Source organism: Spermophilus citellus, assembly GCF_964194105.1.
Source record: "Spermophilus citellus genome assembly, chromosome: X".
NCBI lineage: Eukaryota > Metazoa > Chordata > Mammalia > Rodentia > Sciuridae > Spermophilus > Spermophilus citellus.
The window spans coordinates 75,671,485-75,679,640 of NC_138190.1; positions in this window are offsets into that span (position 1 = coordinate 75,671,485).

Genomic DNA, 8,156 nt, shown 5'->3' on the forward strand with positions numbered 1-8,156 from the left:
TTTTTCTTTAGGGTGGCTAAGGGTTTGTAAATTTTATTTACTTTTTGAAAGAACCAGCTTTTTGCTTTGCCAATTTTTTAAATTGTTTTTTTTTGTTGTTATTGTTTCAATTTCATTGATTTCTGCACTGATTTTAATTATTTCCTGTGTTCTACTACTTTTGGCTTTGTTTTGGTTTTTTTTTGGGGGGTAGGGCTTTGAGATGCATTGTCAGGGTGTTTATTTGTTGACTCTTAATTCTTTTAATGAGTCAGCTTAATGCAATGAATTTTCCTCTTAGCACTGCCTTCACAATGTCCCATAGATTTTCATAACTTGTATCAGAGTTCTCATTTACCTCTAAGAAAATTTAATGCCTCCCTGATAGCTTCTGTTATCCATGTATCATTCAATAGCATATTGTTCAGCATCCAGGTGTTGTAGTAGCTTCTATTTTGTATTTCACCATTGACTTCTAATTTCATTCATTATGGTCAGATAGAATGCAAGGTAGTATCTCTATTATTTTGTATTTGCTAAGACTTTCTTTGTGGCATAACATATGGTCTATTTTGGAGGAGGATCCATGGGCTGCTGAGAAGAAAGTGTTTTGCCTATTGATGGATGGAATATTCTATATATGTCTGTGAAGTTCAAATTATTATTTATTATTGAGTTGTATAGTTTCTTTGATAAGTTCTATAGTTTCTTTGTTTAGTTTTCTTTGTTTAATTTTTGTTTGGAAGAACTATCCAGTGGTAAGAGAGGTGTATGAACATCACCCAGTATTATTGTATTGTTGACTATTTGGTTCTTCTAGTTGAGAAGGGTTAGTTTGAGATACATAGATGCCCCATTGTTTGGGGCATAGATATTTATGATTGTTATTTCTTGTTGGTGTATGAATCCCTTAAGCAGTATGAAAGTCCTTCTTCATCCCTTTTCACTACCCTTGGTTTGATGCCCACTTTATCTTATATGAGATTGGAAACCCCTGATTGTTTACATGGTCCATGTGAGTGTTACATTTTTTCCACCCTTTTACCTTCAGTCTCTGGTTTTCTTTTCCTGTGAGATGAGTTTCCACTCCAATGCCTTCTGGTATTCATTTTTCATTCTATAGCATATAATTTAGACTCAATGTGTTGGAGTAGCTTTTATTTTTTTATTTTATCATGGGTTTTTAATTTCATTCCATTAAGACCTGATAGAATGCAGGGTAGTATCTCAATTTGTTTTTTTATATTTGCTAAGACTTGCTTAATATATGGTCTACTTTAGAGAAGGATCCATGTGCTGCTGAGAAGAAAGTTTATTCATTCATTGATGGATGAAATATTCTACATATGTCTGTTAAGTCTAAATTATTGATTGTATTATTAAATTCTATAATTTCTTTATTTATTTTTTGTTTGGAGGATCAATCCAGTGGTGAAAGAGGTGTGTTAAAGTCACCCAGTATTATTGTGTTGTGGTCTATTTTATTCTTGAAATTGAGGTGAGTTTGTTTGATGTACATAGATGCTTCATTGTTTGGGGCATATGTATTTACAATTGTTATGTCTTGCTTATTTATGGTTCCCTTAAGCAGTATGAAATGTTCTTCTTTATCCTTTCTGATTAACTGAAATATGGTTTATCTGATATGAGGATTGAAATCCCTGCTTGTTTACACTGTCCATGTGAGTGATGTTTTTGTTTCTCCAACTTTTCATCTTCAATCTGTGTCTTTTCCTATGAGATGAATCTCTTGGAGGTCTTTTTTTTTCATTTTTCAGTTGTAGATGGATACAATACCTTCATTTTGTTTATTTATTTTTATGTGGTGCTGAGGCTTAAAGACACTGTCTTGCATGTGCAAGGCAAGAAATTTACCACTAAGCCACAATAGCAGCCCCTGGGTCTTTTTTTATTTTTAATCCAGTCTTCCAGTCCATGTCTTTTGATTGATGAATTTAGGACATTAACATTCAGGGTTATTATTGAGACATAGTTTACATTCCCAGTCATTTTTGTTTTTTAACTTGACTTGGTTTCCCCTTTGATTCGATTTTTCTTTAGTTTAGTTCCTCCCTTTGCTGATTTTCATTGTTGTTTTTCATTTCCTCCTCATGGAATATTTTCTAAAAATATTCTGTTGTGCAGACTTTCTAGTTGTAAATTCTCTTAATTTTTGTTTATCATGAAAGGTTTTTATTTCATCATCAAATCTGAAGCTTAATTTTGCTAGATATAAGAACCTTGGTTGACATCTATTTTCTTTCAGAGCTTGATATACATTGTTCCAGGCCTTCTGAGCTTTGAGGGTCTAGGTTGAGAAATCTGCTGAGATCTGAATTGGTCTCCCCCTACATGTAATCTGATTCCTCTCTCTTGCAGCCTTTAAAATTCTATCCTTATGCTGTATGCTAGGCATTTTCATTATAGTGTGACTTGGTGTTTATCTGTTGTGATCTTGTACATTTGGTGTCCTGGAAGCCTCTTGTATTGGCTTTTCCAATTCATTGTTCAGGTTTGGGAAATTTTCTGACATTATTTCATTGTATAGATTGTTTATTCCTTTGGTTTGTATCTCTATGCCTTCCTCTAGCCCAATAATACTTAAATTTGGTCCTTTCATGTGACCCCATAATTCTTAGAGGTTCTGCTCATGGTTTCTTACAATCTTCACTGTTTGGTCAACTCTATTTTTAAGATTATATATCTTGTCTTCATTGTCTGAGGTTTTGTCTTCCAAGTGACCTAGTCTGTTAGTGAAGCTTTCTACTGAGTTTTCAATTTGGTTTACTGTTTCCTTTATTTCAGGGATTTCTGGTTTTTCCCCCCCAGAATCTCTATCTCTTTATTCAAGTAATCTTTTGCTTCCTGTATTTGCTAACATAGCTATCTATTGAAGTAATTTTTTGTTGTCTGTTTGCTCTAATATCATACTTTAATTAACAGAATATTTTAATTATGTTCATCCTTAACTTTCTTCTGCCATACTGGCCATGGATCCTAATAATGTAGTATTTTGGTTTGTTTGGGGCACTTCTTTCCTTGTTTATTTCAGGTTTTTGGTGTGTCTTACCTTCTAGCACTGCAGATCTGAGGTGTTACAGTTTTTACCCTATAGAATTATAGTGACCCTGCAGATTTCCAATACCTCACCTTTAAGGATGAGGTCAATATTAACATATCTCAATGGAAACAATATGCAGCTTTAAACCAAATATCTCCTATTAAAATGATTACTGTTTTGTTACAATAGACAGAAATGGCATGTTTGATTATTATCTACAATATAAACAGTAGGTTTGTTTAAGGGTCTACAGATTCTAATGGTGGACAATGAGAGAACTGTTGGGTGTAGGATGAGTTGTTAATGTGGTAGGAAGTGAGGATATAGAGGTATTAGATCTTAGGAAGTGTGAATGAGGAATGAAAAGAAGTTGGCTGGTAGCAGGAGAAAAGAGAAAATGAGATTCTGGGCAGATAAATGGGAATAAAATAGAAAGAGAAATAGAGATATAGGTAGATAGATAACAAAAAAACATATAAAGGAAAAAAAATTAAAAAAAGAAGATGTAACAATAAGAGTTACAAGAATATCCAACAAAACTGTAATATTCTATTCAGACATCCCAGTCCTCAGTAGCCAATTGCATGAAAAATACTTGGTTTCACAAATGTTGGCTATGTAAATGTGGGAAAAGAGAGAGGGAAAAAGAAGAAGAAGAAAAAAATCTCAAATAAAAATTAAAGAATTGTTTCTGTTTTAGTTTAGTATCTTTCCTGCTTCCCTTCTCATCTGGTAGGTAGGGTTGTCTGTTCTTTGCTGGTATCTCCACCCTCAGCATGGTGAAGGTTATCAGGGTGGGAGGGTTGGTCTTGGAGGCAGAACTCCTGGAGGTGGGGTATACCACTTGCTGGTCACTGTTGGAAGACTGCACCCCAAGGTTCTCTTTTGGGGACCACTCATGTGATATGGGCACCTGTTCTTAACCCCTAGATTGCCTGTAGACCCCACAATACCTGGTCTGTAATTTAGTCTTTAAACTGCATCTTGTTCGCCCCCTCCCTTTCTACTTCTCAATCAGGTACCTCTCTCTCCAGAGGTCCTGTGGGCTGAGCACTGGGGCTTTTGCACCTATTGCAGAGAGCTGATCTGTATCAGGCAGATCAGGACCAGGTTTCAAGAGCTATGAAGCTGGCCACATAGCTCCAAGCACTGTGCTGGGTTAGTGGCTGGGAGGTGGGGTTAAGGAACTATAGGTACCAGGATGGGAGTTGCCCCAACTAAAGATGGTGATGGCAGCAGCCGAGGTAACCCAAGATGGCGACGAAGGTGTCCCAAGATGGAAATGACCCCTTTCAGAGATGGGGCAGTGAGGGCAGTCAATGTGGTGGTGTTGTGCAGCATTTTCAGAGGTGAAGCACTGTGATATGTGGTGCTATGGTGGGCAACTGTCTCCAGACCCTGTCTGGTTTCCCCAGGTGCCGACTACAGTGTGGAGGGGACTATGGCAGCAGTTGCAGTGTCCCAAGATGGAGGCGACCAGGTGAGCTCTACATTGATAGATGGAGAGCCGGAGTGCATCAGGGGGTGCAGCATTTCAAAGATTGGCTTTTTAAACTCAGCATAATTCCCTTGAGATTAATACAAGTGGTTGCATGTATCAATGGTTCTTTCCTTTTAATTACTACATAGCATTCCATGGCATGAATATTCCACAGTTTTTGTTTAACCATTTACCAGTTGAAGGATATTGTGGTTGATTGTAGTTCTTGGTATAAAGCTGCTATGAACATTCATGTAGATATATTTGTGTGAACATATATTTTCATTTCTCTAGGCTAATTATTTAAAATTGTAATTGCTGAGTTATATGGTAAGTATATGTAGAAACTATCAAATTCTTCTTCAGACTATCTGTGTACTATTTTCCATAACAACAGAAATACTTGAGCAATCCAACTTCTCCTCATCTTCACTTACAATCCATGTTACCACTTTTGTGTGTGTATGTGTGTAGTTTTTTTTTTGCTTGCTTTATATTAGTTAATAAATTTACATATTTTGTTTTGGTTTTAATTTGCATTACCCTGAGGGCTAATGATTTGAATATTTTTTCATATGTTTACTTGTCAATTTTTCTCCTACTCAGTGAAATTTCTATTCATATATTTGACCATTTTTCTAATGGGATTATTTGGGTTCTTTTTTAAAAATATTTATTTTTTTAGTTGTACACAATACTTTTATTTTGTTTGTTTTTATGTGGTGCTGAGGATTGAACCCAGGGCCTTGCATGTGCTAGGTGAGTGCTCTACTGGTGAGCCACAACCCCAGCCTATATTTGGATTCTTTACTCTTGTATTTTGAGAGTTCTTTATTCATTCTGTATACACAGCTAGATATATACATTGCAAGTGTACTCTCCCAGTGTGTGTTCTTTTTATTCTATTTACATGGGCTTTTCAAGAGAAAAGGTTTTAATTTTGATAAGGTCTAACAAATAATTTTTTACCTTTTATGGATCACACTCTGGTGTCAAGCCTAAGAACTCTTTACCTAGGCCAAATTCTCAAAAGTTTAACCATACTTTTAAAAATGTTATATGATTATAAGATTTACATTTAAGTTCATAAGTCATTTTGAATATATTTTTGTGGAAGGTGTGAAGTATATGTTGAAACTCATTTTGTTGCTTTTATGCTTTTATATTTTTCTTTCTTTCTTTCTTTCTTTCTTTCTTTCTTTCTTTCTTTCTTTCTTTCTTTTTTTGGTACTGGGGATCGAACTCAAGGTCACTTGGCTACTGAGCCACATCCCTAGCCCTATTTTGTATTTTATTTAGAGGAAGGTTCTCACTGAGTTACTTAGTGCCTTGCTTTTGCTGAGGCTGGCTTTGAACTGGTGATCCTCCTGCCTCAGCCTCCTGAGCTGCTGGGATTACAGGTGTGTGCCACTGCACCTGGGTACTTTTAGATTTTTAATTGCTCCAGCAGCATTTGTTGAAAACCATTCATTAACTTACTTCTTGCTCATTTGTCAAAAAAAATATTTGTGTATCTATTCCTGGGTTTTCTATTCTTGGCTTTATTGATCCGTATTCCTTCAGCACACTGTGTTGATTACTGCAGTTATATAGTAGTTATATGCAGGTTCACGCCTTTAATCCCCAGTGACTTGGGAGGCCAGATCAGGAGGATTATAATTTTTTTTTAAAGAGAGAGTGAGAGAGGAGAGAGAGAGAGAGAGAGAGAGAGAGAGAGAGAGAGAGAGAGAGAATTTTTAATATTTATTTTTTAGTTCTCCGCGGACACAACATCTTTGTTGGTATGTGGTGCTGAGGATTGAACCCGGGCCGCACGCATGCCAGGCGAGCGCACTACCGCTTGAGCCACATCCCCAGCCCCCAGGAGGATTATAAATTTGAAGCCAGTTTTAGGAACTTAGTTAGGCACTAAGCAACTTAGATCTTGTTTCAAAATAAAAGGTAATAAAAAGGGTTGGGGATGTGGCTCAGTGTTTAAGTGCCCCTAGATTCAATCCCTGGTACCAAAAGAAATTTAAAAAACAAAACAAAAAACAACCAATCAATCAAACAAACAAACAAAAAAAACCAAAAAACAGAAAAAATCCACCAAAACAACAACAACAAAATGGCCTTAATGTTGGGTGTCTCCATTCTATTTCTCTTTTTCAAGATCATTTTAACTATTATAGGTATAGGACCTAGAACAGTTATAATATCTACAAAAACTTGCTAAGATTTTTTTATAGAAACTGTGTTCAATCTACAAGCTAATTTGAGGAAAATGGACATCTTTACTCTTTTGAGTTTCCCAATTCATAAGCATTACATGTTTCTCCATTTATTTAGGTCTGTGTTCTGTCATCAGCACTTTAGTATTTCTACTTTTTCTTTTCTTTTCTTTTCTTTTTTTTTTTTTTGTACCATGGGTTGAATACAGGAGCACTTAACCATCCAGCTACATCCCTAGCCATTTTTTGTATTTTTGATTAGAGACAGGGTTTCATCTAGTTGCTGAAGCTGGCTTTGAACTCAACATCATCTTGCCTCAGCCTCGTGAGGTGCTACTGAACCTGGCTGTAATTTTAAACATATAGATACTCTAGAGCCAAATATTTTATTTGGTTTGAAAACATTTTTTACAAACATGTTTGTACTGATGTACATAAATTATACAGAATGGTGAGTATAATGTGGCATATTTGTGCATGAATAAAATTATAATTTGATTAAATTCACTATCTTACATTTACCCCTCCCTTTCCCTGGAGGGAGTCCCCTTCCTCTACCCTAGTGTTCCCCCTTCTAATTTAATGAATTCTCTTTTTCATTTTTTTCTTTCTACCTTTCACATACAAAATAAAATAAATATGATTTTTCCCTAAATCTGACATACTTCACTTAAAATTATGGTCTCCAGTTCTATACACTTTCCTGAAAATTACATAATTTTGTTCTTTATGCTTAAATAAGATTCATCTACTTCCTTCTTTCTCTCTCTCTCTTTCTTGATGAAGACCTAGGCTGATCCCATAACTTGGTTATTGTAGATTTTGCTGCAATGCAATAAACATGGGTATGCATATACCTTTAAAATCTTTTGACTATTTCTTTTGGGTAAATATCAAGGGGTGGTCTAGCTGGATCATATAGTAGATCTATCTTTTTTTTTTTGAACCTTCATCCTGATTTCCATACTGACCATATTTTATAATTCCACCAACTGTGTATGAGAGTTGCTTTTCACATACATCCTCATTAGCATATATTATTATTATTAAAACTTAAAATTCTTATTTATTGTTATTCTTAAATTAATTTATTCTTATCCTTAAAACTGTTTAGTTCATTTATCCATTTATTTACCAGGTTATTTGTTTGTTTTTTTATGTTACATTTTTTGAGTTCTTTGTATATTCAGAATGAAGGAGGTCTCTTTTATTTTTTTAATTTTTTATTGGTTATTCAAAACATTACAAAACTCTTGACATATCATTTTTCATACATTCGATTCAAGTGGGTTATGAACTCCCATTTTTACCCCAAATACAGATTGCAGAATCACATCAATTACACATCCATATTTTTACATAATGCCACATGAGTAATTGTTGTATTCTGCTACCTTTCTTATCCTCTACTATCACCCCTCCCCTC